Below are 16,890 nucleotides of genomic sequence, written 5' to 3'. Positions count from 1 at the left end.
TATGCTGTTAGTTGACCAAGTCTTTAGGATATTTGTTATGATTTATGCTGTTATGTTGTTTTATTTGTTATGCTGGTTTCTTTGTGGCTAGAAATTAGGAAGTTGTTAGTCATGCCTTGTGTTTAGGAAATATTTGTGATTTTCTGTTAAATATTAGCTCTATATAAAGAGCAATGCAGTGAATAAAATTAAAAATATATTCTGGTCTTCAATTTTCTGGTGTCTTATAACAAGTTTTAGCATGAAATTAGAGTGGATTGTAGTGATGTCTGTTTGATTCGCATGCATGGAGTATAACCTAAGTAACAAACTGAATTAGCTATGTATATGAACCAAATTTCATCAAACTGAATTAGCCATCGTGCATCAGGATGAACCTACATGTATATTATGATTCTAAGGTTATTTCAGAGTCATGGAATAGATGATTTTTATACTAACGAATGAACAGAGAAGAAATGCAACTTGATAATAAGCATCCCAAACATAATAATCAGCTACCACCATTTGACGAGTTTCGAACTTTGCATTGAACACAGTGAGAAATATCTGTCCAGACTTGCTTGTTGAAATTGTAACCAATCCTTGTATCTCTATCCATCTGTTCCAACATAAGATCAAATAAAATACCATTCCATCGTTGGTGTCCAATATGTCCTCGCTCTATCGTTACTTGTATTGGTTTGGCCACTCATTCCTTCCCCTCAAAGTTATGATACCATCAAATCACTGACTTTCATCAGAAATAGATCATATATTTTCAATGCTTATATACTAATAATTTGGTTCATTTCGCTTTTAAAAAGAAAAATTTGCAATAGATTTCATATTAAATATGAATGACTGACTGTCTTCTACAATGCAAATTTGCAATAGATTTCATATTAAATATGAATGACTGTCTTCTACAATGCAATGTGAATGCGCAAATATGTAGTGCAAAAGGCAACTTGCCTCTCTATATAGATCATCTGTTAATTCTCTCAATGATTTTAAATATGAAAGATAAAAAACTGAGTAACAGTGAGAGCAATAAACATAAACAAAAAATAAATAAAATAAAATTCCATATACATGTATAAAACCAGCCAATAGGCCTATTGCTATCAAATGAGGTATACTAAATTACAACTCAGCTTCGGCTCCACACCTATTGACAGTATCTAAGTCAGCTTCAGTTCCGTCACAAATTCAGAGTAGTATGAGAGAATTGAAAAGCAAGTAATAGATAGAAACACAGAATTCAATCTCAGAGAGGTCTTACCTCATTTTTCTTTTTTGTTTTCTTTTCTTTTTCTTTCTTTCTTTCTTTTTCTTTTTCTTTTAAACCTGCTTATCCTAGAGACTGAAGTGCAAGTTTGGTTGACGAGCTTGAAGTAGTAAGAATATACAAAGTGAATTAATCAAACAATGTATGAAAGAAGAAGTTTGATCCAAGTACTTCGTTAACACTTAATTACCAAATCTTGCGCTCTAGTATTTAGAGGCAGCAAATCTTCACACACACACACACACACACATACATATATATATATATATATATATACTAGTTTGCATCTCTGGTATAATGTATATCGAACTGCTAAATAAAACATGCAATACTTCTTGTAAAGAGCTAGCTTTTGTTGATTTCGCATTTTGTTGAATGTTTTTGTTTGCTTTTTACATTTTATTGAAGCAAGCTTTATAAGAAAAGAATAAAGCTAGTTTGTTCTGTAACTTATTGTATAGAACTAGTATGTAACTTCTTGTACAATGTGTAACGAAGGGTTTATGATACAAAAAGAACCATTTAAAGAAAATGGAGAAGTTGGGTCTCTTATTTAAAATTAGATAATGGATGGCACAAAATGCAAAAGTGTCTATTTTAGGGTACTATACTGAGCCCGTTCAGCTAGGAAAATTTTTATGTGTTTCACTTCAGTTGAGGCTGCATGATAACGTTATAAACATTTTGAGTTCTTTGTTGAAAGCGAAATTGAAAACCAAGTAAAATTTGAACTAAAATGAAAAACAAAACTATTTTATTGTCAAAATTATATTAAAAATATTACATGATAACTACTACACTCGTGGAGAAGAAAAAAAGAAAAAACAGAAGAATCCCCTCCCCCTAAACTCGATCTCTTATTCCCCCATTTTTCTTCTCTCTTCTTGACCTACTTCCCCCTCCCCAAGATTCTTCCATCATATTCTCTCCCCCTCCCTATTTCTTTCTATTTTCTTCTACTTCCTTCTATCGCCCAACCTCTCTACATTCACTCTTACTTTCTATCCTTAACTTCTCTTTCTCTACTTCCTTTGCTTAGTTTCTCTTCCTTCACTTTTTTTTTTTTTTGCTCTCCTCTCTTTCACTTTCTCTACTACATTCTCTCGCTAATTTCTCTCTTTAATCTCCAATTGCAAATTCTAGTTACCCTCCCGTTGACACCATTGTTATAGGATAAAATAGTTTGTTGCCCAAACTATCAAATCAAATTTTGTGAAATTCCAATTTATGTCCTTGTATCCTTAGTTTATAAAAGTTTAAAAGCTTTACCCAGTTAATTTATGTCTAAAACTATCATAATTTACTTGTTTAAAAGAGTTTACAATTTTTCATCCAATAATTTAAAATTTGATATTTACTTCTTATAAACTTTTTGAGAAAAAGGCTTCTAAAACTTTATGAGAGAATTTTTTGTAAAACTAAAACTTTTCTTCTTTAATAAAAATAAAATAAAATAAAATAATGTAATTACTTGAGTTAAATAAAAACATACTACCTTCTTGTTCAAATATAATATATATATATATATATATATATATACACCATCAACATTCTTGTTTTCAACTTAAAGAAAAATATTTTACATGTGAAAACATTAGGTTTTCTTAGAACAAGTACATTTTTACTTGTAAAAACTAAATATAGTTTAGGTCTATTTTGTATGTTATTTTAGAAAAAATCTATTTTTAGGAAAAGGTCTTTTCCACGTAAAAATGTCAATTGCATTTATTTGTTTGGTAAAGAAGTATTTTATTCCCAAGAAACAAAATAAATAAAAATAAAATAATATTAAAAAATTATCAGAAAGTAGTATTTATTCCTATAAAAAGGGTTTTTTTTTCCCCCCCAAAATATTATAAGTATAGTTAATTTTTTTCTTATTTTTGAAACAAAAAGTATAGTTTTAGATCATTTTCTGTTTTTCCTTTTCCATAGAAGAATCAGTTGCATTTTTATTTGTTTTTGCTTTTTGTTACTTATTCCAATAAAAAATATTTTTTAAGAAAAAAAAAAAGAACTAAAAAATATAGTGGATTAAGAATTGCAACAAAAACATGCAAATAGAAATTAATTTGAGAAAGTAGAAAAGAAGTGCAATAAGAAGAAAAATGAAAAGATAAAAATGCATTAGGAAGCAAAGAAGATAACTACACACAAAGACAGTACAAATAAATAGCAGAGAAAAGCAGAAAAATAGAAAAGCTGAAGAGAGAAAGTAAAGAGATAAATGAAAGAGAAAGAGAGGGAAAAGAAAGAAAGAAAACAGAGAAAAAAGTCAAGAGGAGAAAGTGATAGAGAAAGAGAAAAGAGAAGAAAGCATGGAAAGAAAGTAAAGAGAAATTGGAGAGGAAGTGAGAGAGAGAAAGAGAGGGGACGCACACCACACCACACACCCACAGCATAGGGAGAAGTGAGCTGGCAATCCCAGCAGTCCACTTCCTCCCAAACCCAAGAAGATCGTCATTTTTTATGATTTACAATTGAATATTCTATAATTGTTTCTACCAAAATAAGTCTAAAAATAAATTTTTTTCTACAATTGTACACAATACAATCAAAATTAACACTTTATAAGGCTCTCTCTGCAGTTTTTCAATTCTTCATTTGCATTTTGTAGCAGATTGCACTGCAGGAAGGAAAGAGCAAGTGCAAAGTGACATTAAAAAATTGAAAAAAAAGCAGAATTATAATTTTAAGAAAATGGACCAAAACCATATTTTTATTCCCAGAAAACAAGAAAAAAAATAAAACTTTGCCTTGCTTGGCAGAAAACATGCATTACTCTTCCATCCACAAACAAAGACTACTTTCAGATTCTTGTTGATGAAACTATTCTGACTTCTCATTTTACAAGGTCTAGTTTTCTGCTATACATAAATATATATATATATATATACATCATAAAGCCATCGGAGAATTAAATACACACATATACAAAAGAAAGCATTGAATTAATGGAACTTGAAATCATGAACATCACCAATCGTAATCCTAAAAACGGTAGCATCTATTGCTATTGATTAAATAAAGAATTCAGAGAGACTATACTAATTGAAGACTATATAAGCAATTTGAGCGAAGAAGTTAATGGAATTGTTTCTAGATTAACAGGTTTTTGTTCAGGGTTACCATGAAAGAGTGAAAAAGGAAGATCAAGAGGGAAATGGAATGCTAAACGCACACACCTTTCATCTGGGTTCATCGGATTTGGAACCAGAATTTAGACCTGCCGTGGTTTGTGAGATCCAGTTTCTTCAGCCTTGGCTTTTTGTCATCTGGGTGTGGACGAATTCCTTGAACAATAGAACAGAGAAGAAATCATGTTTAGTGGGTATATTATATCAGAAAGAAACCAATCAGTTTCTGTGTATATGAGAAAAACAGAGAAAACACATACAGAGGGAGAGAGAGAAGAAGAAGAAGATCGGGTTAAATACGAAAAAAGAAGAAAAATAGATATTCTTATTTGTAAATATGACCGTCGCATCAAACTAGCCGTTGGGATGGAATTTTAAGTTTTTTTTTTTTTTTTTTTTTTTTTTTTTTTTTTTTTGGTTTGAAAATAATGGAATTTTAAGTTAATCAATAAATTCTTTTTATCCTACATACGACCGTTTCATCAAACTAGCCGTTGGGATTGAAGTTTAAATAAAACTAACCGTTGGTTTGGTTATAAAATCTGTTTTTTTTTTTTTTTTTTTTGGGTATATATTATAAAAAAGCATAAATAATCTATATAACATGTTTTTAATTTGGAAAACAAATCAGATTATAATTGATGGAGTATTGTTTTATTAGAGACAAATTTCAAATTAGAAAAGTATACCAATTGGAGAATCAGATCAAACAAGAATTTAAACTTACTGAACCATTTATAAAACAATTGTTTCACAGCAAACGACTAATTAAAAAAATGGTTCAATCTTCTTTCCTTCAAGAAAGATTTTCAAAATCACGAATCTATATATACACATTCTTCAAGGTAAAAAAGAATGGAATTTCACATAAAACTAACCGTTTTATTAGAGACATTTCTCAAACTAGAAAAAGTAAACTAATTGGGAAGTCAGATCAAATAGTAAATTCCAACTTGCCGAACCATTTAGAAAACAATTATTCCATAACAAATGAATAATTAAAAAACGAATTATTGCAATATATATATATATATATATATTGAAACTTAATTCAATACAGAATTCATCACAGCAAGCATATAGAAAGAAACAAACAAGAAGAATCACACAAAGAACATACAAATTTTACGAGGTTGGGTCTAGAAATGACCTACATCCTTGGTGAACTCCATCCAAGAAGTTCTTGCACTATGAACAAAAACAAATACACCATTGCAATAGTTTCTCTCTTGATTTTACAGATTCTCTACACCCATAAACCACACTAGAAACCCCTTTACAACCTCTCTCTTTCTCACAAATCACTCACCCAGAATGATCCTAAACAATACCAAGAGAAAGAGAAATACAATGAGAAAGAGGCTACAAGAAGAAAAGAGAAAACCAGAAGAAAAAAAAGGCTTTGATCGAGAACTAACTACTTCTGTCATATATTTTCTGTTTCTGCAGTTAAACCATTATTTATAAACCTCCAAAACAGAAAACTAACCGTTGACTTATCCTAACCACTTCCTTAAGTGCAACGGCACCGTTTCACAACTGATGCTTATAAGAAACGTTGACTTTGACCATTTCTCAATTGAATCACAACCAGCATACTCCACCTTGATTCAAGTGAGAGGATAAATTGTGTGCAAGACTCCTTGGACTTCTTAGTTCACTGACTTAAGCTATCAACCAGGTTCAACTCTTAGCAAACTTTTGCAAGTTTCAAGTTTGCTAACTGGAAGCACTTTAGTTCCCATATCTGCTGGATTATGTGCTGTTGCAATTTTCTCCAAGCCAATAACTCCTTCATTCACAACATCTCTTGTGAAATGGTACTTCACCTCAACATGTTTTGTTTGATCATGATAAACCGGATTTTTACACAAATGAATTGAGCTTTGACTGTCTGAAAATACAGTAACTTCACCCTCTAAAAGCTTCAATTCTTGTAGCAAACCCTTTAACCATAAAGCCTCTTTCATAGCTTCTGTAGTAGCTATATACTTAGCTTCGGTTGATGATAATGCCACCCTTGGTTGTAGCCTAGACTTCCAGCTGACACAATTATTGCAAAGTGTAAATACATAAGAACTAGTTGACCTTCTTCTATCTCTGTCACCTGCATAATCAGAGTCTACATATCCTTTTAGAACCACACCTTCTTTGCAGTGACTAAACATCAAGCCAACATCACAAGTCCCCTTAAGATATTTTAGAAGCCATTGAAGAGCCTCCCAATGTTTTCTTCCAAGATTTTCCATATATCTACTAAGAACACTGATTCCATGAGCTAGATTAGGCCTTGTACAGACCATAACATACATGACAGACCCTATTGCACTTGCATAAGGCACATTACTCATGTCTTTTTCTTCTTCTTCGGTTTGAGGACACAAACTGGCAGATAGCTTCAAATGATTCCCAAGTGGTACATTTATTGAATTTGCAGCACTCATCGAAAACTTAGACAATATTTTCTGAATATAACTTTTCTGATTCAAGAAAAGCTGATTCTTCAATCTGTCCCTTTCAATACTCATGTCTAAAATTTTCTTTACTGGTCCAAGCTCCTTCATGTCAAATTAACCCTTCAACTTATCCTTAATATCCTTGATATTCTTCATATTTTGACCAGTTAATAGCATATCATCTACTTATAAGAGTAAATAGACTGATTCATGATAGTTTTCACCTTTGTAGTATAGACAACTATCATAGCTGCTCCTCTTAAAACCAACTTTTAACACATAAGTGTCAAATCTCCTATACCACTGCCGAGGAGACTGCTTCAAACCATATAATGATCTCTTCAGCAAGCAAACCATCTCCTTATTTGAGTTTGAGACCTCAAAACCTTCAGGTTGCTTCATATATATAATCTCATCAAGCTCACCATGCAAAAACGCTGTTTTCACATCAAGTTGTTCCAGCTCCAAGTTGAAATGAGCAACTAATGATAAAATCATCCTAATAGTTGTGTATTTCACCACAGATGAGAAAATTTCAGTATAATCTATCCCTTGTACCTGTGTGAATCCCTTGACAACTAATCTTGCCTTAAATCTGACTGGATCAGCACTTGATATCCCTTCTTTCACTCTAAAAATCCATTTGCAGTCAACTACCTTTTGAGTTGCAGGTTTAGGAACTAACACCCATGTCTTATTCTTGTGTAAAGACTCCAATTCTTCCAACATAGATTTATACCACAATCTGGAATGCTTACTCTTCATAGCTTCAGAATAGGACTTAGGTTCCTCATCAGCAAGTTCCTGAAAACATACTAGAGCAAACATAATGGAGTTAGAAGAAATAAATTTGACAGGGGTTTTACCACTCTCATTTGCCTATCTCTGGTCAGCTGGTAATGTTGTAGAGGATTTGTGCTTTCAGCAATTGATTCTTCTTCAGTTTCTTGATCTGGTTGCTCATTTTCAGATTTTGGAAGTTGTGTTTCAGCTTCAGCTTCCACTTGGGTTGTTTGGTCCTCCTTTGCCTTCATATATGGCTCCACCTCAAACTGAACTGACTTATCTTTGGTGGAAATTTCAATCCCTGCATCTTTATTACTCAAGCAAGGCATAATATTTTCATTAAAAATAACATCCCTACTTATTATGGTTTTAAAACCTCTCAAGTCTCTTGCCCACAGCCTATAGCCTTTAACTCCCTCGGGATAACCTAGAAAAACACACTTCAATGATCTAGGTTCAAGTTTCCCTTCACTTTGATGAGCATATGCTACACATCCAAAGATTTTTAGCCTAGTATAATCTGCTGGTTTGCCCGTCCATATTTCCTCAGGAGTTTTGAATTCTATAGCTGTTGATGGACATCTATTTACCAAATAAGTTGCTGTCATAATAGCTTCACCCCAAAATGATTTTGGTAGACTAGAACTTAGCAACATGTACCTAACCTTGTCTAGTAAGGTCCTGTTCATCCTCTCAGCAACTCCATTTTGCTGAGGGGTATAACTAACTGTTCTATGTATAAGAATTCCAATTTTTTTTACAGAAATTGTCAAATTCTAGATTACAAAATTCTAGCCCATTATCAGTTCTTAACATTTTCAATTTTTTCCCTGTATGGTTTTGAACTAAAGAGTGCCAATGTTTAAATTTAACAAAAGCATCACTTTTATTTTTTAACAGAAAAACCCAAACTTTTCTGGAAAAGTCATCAACAATTGAAAGAAAGTACCTGTTACCTCCATGTGTAGGTGTGCTGGCTGGTCCCCATAAATCTGCATGTGCATAGTCCAGTATTGAGGTAGCTTTATGTGTTCCTAGCTTGAAACTAAACCGATGTTGCTTCCCCAATATGTAGTGTTCACAAAATTCCATCTTGCTGATTTTGTTCTTGCCAAACAGCCCTTGCTTGTTGAGAATCTGGAGGCCTTTCTCACTGATATGTCCCAATCTTTTATGCCAAAGTTGGGTTTCATCTGGACTTGAAGTTATAGCTGCTGCATTAGTTCCAGTTACTGTTTTTCCTTGCAGAACATACAATCCATTTCTCTTGAGTCCTCTCATGACAGTAAGAGCACCTTTGCTGATCTTCATGGACCCATTTTCAGACTTACAACTATAACTAGATTCATCCAAGACTCCAAGTGAAATGAGATTTCTTTGCAGCTCAGGAACAAATCTTACATTGCTCAAGGTCCTTACCACTCCATCACTCATTCTAATAGGAATATCTCCTATTCCAGTCACATTACAAGATTGATTATTACCTAAAAGCACTTGACCACCATTTAAGTTTCGAAAATTAACAAACCACTCTTGTCTTGGACACATATGAAAGGTACATCCAGAATCCAAAATCCATTCTTGACTGGTTTGATCCATTGAGACAGCCAAGACATCTCCAATGTCATCCTCATTGCTTACTACAGCAGCATCTCCATTTTCAGAATGTTTCTCTCTATTTGCTTTATTTATCCTCTTGTAGCAATCTTTAATGAGATGACCTTCTTTCTGGCAATAATAACACTTCCTTCCTCTGTTTCTTGACTTGGATCTAGACTTGTCTCTAGATTTGCCCCTGAAATGGTTATTATAGCCTTTTGAAGTTCTAACAGGATTTCTTCCTCTAGTAATCAGACCTTCCCCACTAGTGTCTGGCCTCTCAATCTTCATTTCCAACTCTTTTGCTCTCAAGGAATTTATGACAACATCAGTGGTTAAAATCTCTCTTCCATATTTAATTGCATTTTTAATATCCTTATAACTATCTGGAAGAGAATTTAATAAAATCACTGCATGATGTTCATCAGTGAACTTTTCATTACAGTTGGCCAGATCTAAACCCAATTTGTTAAATTCATCAAGATTCTCCTCTAAATCCTTTGATGGATTCATCTTGAAACCAAAAATTTTTTTCTAGCAAGTATATTTTATTTGGCAGTGATTTAACCAAATATAATTGCTCTAATCTACTCCAGATTTGAGAAGTGGCCTTAGAATCATTTACCTTCCTCAAGATGCTGTCAGACAGATGTAAAATGATGGTGCTGTAGGCAATTTCATCCATGTCTTTTCTCTGCTCTTCCGAGAGACTTTCTGGAAAAGACCCATCTATGGCTTTGGCCACTTTTTGTTGCACCAGAAATGCTTTCATCTTCTGCCTCCATAACAGAAAGTCTCCTTTCCCATTAAAACCCATTTAGCTTGCTGGTTCGTCACTCAGGAATTTTCTCAAACAAATGGCAGGCACATGTTTCTTTCTTGTGAATGAGTATACAAGAATGCTCTGATACCACTATTGAAACTTAATTCAATACAGAACTCATCACAGCAAGCATATAGAAAGAAACAAACAAGAAGAATCACACAAAGAACACACAAATTTTACGAGATTCGGTCTAGAAATGACCTACATCCTTGGTGAACTCCATCCAAGAAGTTCTTGCACTATGAACAAAAACAAATACACCATTGCAGCAGTTTGTCAGGACTCGTCCAAAATTCCTCACTGGAACCCTAGACAAGCCCTGATCCCAGGGAAATCCTACCGGACCCTCCAATGGAAAATCCGACAAAACCTCCCCTAAGGGTTGGATTTACCACAAATTCCTTGCACTGAAAACACACTCCTATACACATCCCCTTATTCCTCCCACGTTACTACAATAAAATTCCATAAATTTATAGCACTCCAAATGAATAACATTAAATCAGTGCATAATTAACAACTAAATGTCCAATACAGTATACAGAGCATTATATAAATAATTGTGGAATTAATACAATGACATATAAAGAAGTAATACAAGATGGAGAGGAAAAAGGGAATGAAATGCTCCTTGGACTTTCGGCAATGAACTGAGACGTCGAGCTCGCCCCGGACAATCAACGTCTCCCAACCTGGACCTAGGGGAACGGAATTTAAAAAGTATGAGATGCTAATCATCTCAGTGAGTGACCCTATCTACTACACAATTATAATACCACGATAATTAAGTAGATAAATAATACTTAATTGGAAATAATATTTTCTCTCAAAACCCTTACGATTCTCTCGGTTGGAAAAGTTCCCCTTTTAAAACATTTTCACAAAACCCTTTATTCATACTTTCCGAAAACCAAGGAATCAATTATTCAACTACATATCAAATAAAATATAATAATTCAAGCATTCAGAATTTATAATGAAAATAAATCAATTTATTGAATAATTAAGTAAAAGAAAAATTAAGTCAATTTAAAACCTCCATTGAGATAAACAATAAAACCAACATTAAATATGTTCTTAATTTGAATACAATTTCAAAGTATTTATTTTTGAAATCCAAGTTCTGAAAATCACTTGATGTACCCACTATATACCAGTGGCGCCAACAGTACCTAGCGTTCCGAGGTACCGCCAGACAGGAGGTTATAGAGAGAAACCGGCATACGGTCGTGTGGCGTCCTACCGCGCCGCTGTAAACAGGTGTCCCGGCCATGGAGGGGCGGCCTACCCTCATCTGATGGCAAACACAGGACAACCCCATAAATCACCTGCGCGCTACTCATACCCACCTGCGCGCTAATCACATCCATGTGCGTACTAATCACATCCATATACACAGAACACCAGTACGTGTATGGTGCATCTAAAAATCATAAAACCCACATATTTATTTTATATCTCAAAATCTCAAATTTTCCATAAACATACTGGGTTTATTCCATCCAATTAAATCCGTAAATTTTCCACAATTCCTTTATAATCATCGCCATACATTCATCGCATAAATACCATAATTTTCAAATCCACCAGCTCTCAATTTCCGCCAATTTAAATATTCAAATTTTTCCAATGGCATAAATATTTTTGAAATATAATAAATTAATTCACATAATATTCCATGGCCATAATTATAAAAATCGAAACCACCAGCTTAAACAAATATTTTCCTTGAAATATTTGAAAATCAAATCATGCCCAAAAATAATATTAAAATCCAAATATAATTAATTAATTGAAACCACCTTACTCATGCGTGATAAATACAATTAAATCATAATAATAATCAGAAATTCATTAATAACCCAAATTTTCGTTTAGCAGCAATAAACATATGTGTACATATAAAATAATATTTTTCTCACAATTATATTTAAATTCCACACATGAGCAAAATTCCAGATATCAAATTAACACCAAATAAATATAATTAATCACCCCAAAATTGTTTTAAAGGTGGGTCACTCACCTAGAGCACGCAATTAACCTGAGATCCTCCATGGGATCAATTCCACGACGCAAACGTACTCCTAGAACAACAATTCACACACAGTCAAATAAAATAATATTTTATTCGGATAAATAATACCCGGTACCCGGGGGGTTAAACACAAATGTTAACCAAAATTGACGAGTAATATACCGAATCGAAGCTTGAGTGACGAGGATTACGAATTCGGTTTTACTTCCCGGAGATCGGACCCAACATGGCCGGAATTTCGCCGGAAAGCTTTCGGGATTCAACTCTTTGATTCTCTCAAACCATCACGAATTGGAGGAAAAGGACACCGGATTTGGGTTCGGGGGGTCAAAATTAGGAGGGAGGGACCGGCGGTGCAACTGGGTACTCGTCAGAACTGGATTTTCTGGCGAGCCGCCGTGGTCACCGGCAACCATCACCGGCGGTGGCGCATGCGGTGGTTGGTGACCGAGATTTTTTGGTGGTTTTGTAGATCGAGGGGAGAGGGTTCCAACGGGACCGGCGGTGAGGCAAACGGAGGCCGGACGGCGAAAAGATTTGGGTTTGAAGATTTTCGGCCCCTCGCCGGAAAATACTCCTATCCTGGCGTGTCGGAGGTCCGGTAGCTATAAACTTTGGTGGGCTGGCCGGAAATGAGGAGGTGGTGAGGGGTGGCTGGCGCATGTGGCATGAAAATGGCCGGAAATGGGTCAAACAGCGGTGGCCGGTGGTGGAGGGGAAAAATCGCCGTCGCCGGAAAACGCTCCAATCCACGCGCGTCGCCGGTCGGTTGGCCATGAAATTTTGGGGGTTGGCCGGGAATGGAGAGCCGCTCCTGCCTGGCCAGCGCGTGTGGCAAGATACAGCTGGAAAATTTTGAAACTCCGGTGGCCGTTTGTTTTCTCTCTCCCTCTCTCTCTTCTCTCTCTCTTTCTCTCTCCTCCCCCGCCGTTTTGCCAAAATAAAAGCCAACGTGGGTGACACTGTTCACCCATGTGGACCTCTCAGATGTCGACACGTGGCATCACAGTTCACTTAAGCCATATATATTAAAATATTACGGTATTCGGAAAACTTCACATGTCCATAACTTTTTAATCGGATGTCCAATTTAAGCGTGCCGCTAGTCTATGAACTCATATCGACGAGTACTTTACAACCATATGAAAGTAAAAACAAAATTCTACAATGATAAAAAGTCAACTCCCAGTACCTTTTGGACAGTTTGCACCTCGACTTGTTTTGCCTATAACTTTCAAACTGTAGCTTCGTTTTCGACGTGCTACTAGTCTACGAACTCCTGCCAACGTGTACTTCGTAACGGTACCTCATTCAACCTAGAATTCCATCCGAGTCAAAAAGTCAACTTTTGACCCATTCGGTCAACGGTCAAAGTCAACGGTCAACCTCGGTCAAAGTTGGAAAACTTCTATTGTACTTTGGGACGGGCTATTGCAAGTTTCTCTTTTGATTTTACAGATTCTCTACACCCATAAACCACACCAGAAACCCCTTTACAACCTCTTTCTTTCTCACAAATCACTCATCCAGAATGATCATAAACAATACCAAGAGAAAGAGAAATACAGTGAGAAAGAGGCTACAAGAAGAAAAGAGAAAACTAGAAGAAAAAAAAGGCTTTGATCGAGAACTAACTGCTTCTGTCATATATTTTCTGTTTCTGCAGTTAAACCATTATTTATAAACCTCCAAAACAGAAAACTAACCGCTGACTCATCCTAACCACTTCCTTAAGTGCAACGGCACCATTTCACAACTGATGCTTATAAGAAACATTGACTTTGACCATCTCTCAATTGAATCACAACCAGCAATATATATATTTACACACATTCTTCAAGGCAAAAAGAAAATAGGACCAAAACCCGGATTCTATTTTTCCCAGAAACCAGACTCAAAATTATAAGGTTCTTACCTGCTTGGTAGAAAGAGAATTATATTCCACTTCCATCCAGAAAACAATAGTCGGCAGAAGCAATAAAAATGATTGTTGATAAAAGGGGTTCCTTTCCATTGAAACTGAATCAAGAGAGGAATTGCAGGAACATAAACTGGGTCTCTTCAGAAAACATACCTTAAAAAAACAATCTCGTTTGGAGAAGATAGGACGATTCCCCTTTAAAATTGAAAAAAAGAATGTCAGGACCCGTCGAAAATTCCTCACCGGAACCCTGGACAAGCCCTAATCCCAGAGAAACCCTACCGGACCCTCCAATGGAAAATCCGGCAGAACCTCCCCTAAGGGTTGGACTTACCACAAATTTCCTGCACTGAAAGCACACTTCTATATACATCCCTTATTCCTCCCACGTTACTACAATATAATTCCACAATTTGCAGCACTCCAAAAGAATAACAGTAAATCAGTGCATAATTAATAACTAAATATCCAATACAGTATACAGAGCATTATGCATATAAATGCGGAATTAATACAATGACAGATAAAGAAGCAATACAAGATGAAGAGGAAAAAGGGAAGAAATGCTCCTTGGACTTTCGGCAATGAACTGAGACGTCCGGCTCGCCCCGGACGATCAACGTCTCCCAAGCTGGACTTAGGAGAACGGAATTTAAAAACAATATAAGATGCTAATCATCTCAGTGAGTGACCCTATCTACTGTATACTTTTAATATTAGCAATATAACAATAAAAGGAATTTAATTACTCAATACCAAACAAATAAATAAATAAATAAATAATAATCATTTGAAAGTAATATTTTCTCTCAAAACCCTCACTATTCACTCCGTTGGAAATGTTGCCCTTTTAAAACATTTTCGCAAAACCCGTTATTCGTATTCCCCGAAAACCAACGAATCAATTAATTTAATAAATAATAATTAAATGATCCGAATATAAATAGAATGTAATAAAATATAATAAATAAATTTAGAACACTTTAGGGTTTGAAATTTCTATCTGAAAATTTATATTTGACGCACCACATCATATACCAGTGATGCCCTCCGATACCCAGCGTCCCGAGCACCGACTGGCGGGGAGGTTAAAGAGAGAAACTTGCATACGGTCGCTTCGGCGTCCCAACAGTGTCGCTGCTGAAACCGTCATCCCGGCCACTGGGGGGGGGGGGGGGGGCGGCTATGGCCAATATCAAACTTGCCTGCCCTCGGTCCAATGGCAACTCATGGGAGACATAATAACTTGCTCTCTAACCACATATATAGGACAGAACACCAGTACTGTATGAGTGCGTCTAAAACTAATTATTAAATTTATTATTAAGGTATCAATTTTCCAAAATTCACCATACAAATTATATCATTTTTCAAACTCACCATCCCACATTTTTCCTTAACATTTCCTATACGAAACCACCGATAACAATATACAAATAATTTTTCTCGTAACACAAAGTCCATCAATTCATACTCCACGGGCATAATTATAAAATTTGAATCCACCAATATAAACCAATATTTTCCTTGAAATATTTAAAATTCAAATCATACCTAAAAATAATCTTAAAATCCAGATACAATTAATTAATTAAAATACATTGCTCATGCGTAATAAATACAATTAAATCACAATAATAATAATCGGGAATTTCTTAATAACCCAAAATTCCGTTTAGCATCAATGGGTATATATATATAAAATAATATTTTTTTTCCACAATTCTATTTAAATTCCACCACATGAGCATAATTCGAGATATCAAATTAGCACCAAATAAATATAATTAATCACTCTAAAATAGTTTTAAAGGTGGGTTACTCACCTGGAGCACGCAATTAACCTAAGATCCTCCATAGGATCAATTCCACGACACACACGTGCTCCTAGAACAACAATTCACACACAGTCAAATAAAATAATATTTTATTCAGGTAAATAATACCTAGTACCTGGGGGGTTAAACACAAACTTTAACCAAAATTGACAAGTAATATACCGAAACGAAGCTTGAGTGATGAGGATTACGAATCCGGTCTTACTTCCCGGAGATCGGACCCGAGGTGACCGGAATCTCGTCGGAAAGCTTTCGGCCTTTAGAGCCTCTATTCTCCCAAACTATCACGAAGTGGAGGAAAAAGACACCGGATCTGGGTTCAGGGGGTCGGAATTAGTGGGGAGGGACCGGCGGTGCAATTGGGTACTCGCCGGAATAGTGATTTCTTCGGCTAGCCGTCGTGGTCACTGGCAACCGTCGCCGCCGGCGGCGCGTGCGGTGGCTGGTGGCTGAGATTTTTGGGGATTTTGTAGATTGAAGGGAGAGGGTCTCAACGGGATCAGCGGTGACAAGAATGGAGGCCGGAATGAGGAGATCTCGGCGGTTGAAGAAATCAGCGCCGCCGTCAGAAAAAGCCTCGATCCAGGCACGTCGCCGGTCGGTTGGCCATGAAATTTTGGGGGTTGGCAGGAAATGGAGAGGCGCTCCTACTTGGCGGCTGGTGGTTTTCTCTCTCTCTCACTCTCTCCTCTCTCTCTTTCTCTCTCCTTCCCCCCGTTTTGCCAAAATAAAAGCCATCGTGGGTGACACTGTTCACCCACATGGACCTCTCAGATGTCGACACGTGGCATCACTGTTCACTTAAGCCAGATATATTAAAATATTACGGTAGTCGGAAAACTTCACACGTCCATAACTTTTTAACCAGATGTCCAATTTAAGCGTGCCGCTAGTCTATGAACTCATATCGGCAAGCACTTTACAACCATACAAAAGTCAAAGCAAAATTCTACAACCATAAAAAGTCAACTTCCGGCACCTTTTGAACAATTCGAATCTCGTCTTGTTTTGCCCATAAC

The sequence above is a fragment of the Ziziphus jujuba genome, chromosome 5 (genome assembly GCF_031755915.1).
Source record: "Ziziphus jujuba cultivar Dongzao chromosome 5, ASM3175591v1".
NCBI lineage: Eukaryota > Viridiplantae > Streptophyta > Magnoliopsida > Rosales > Rhamnaceae > Ziziphus > Ziziphus jujuba.
This window is presented reverse-complemented; position numbering follows the sequence as displayed.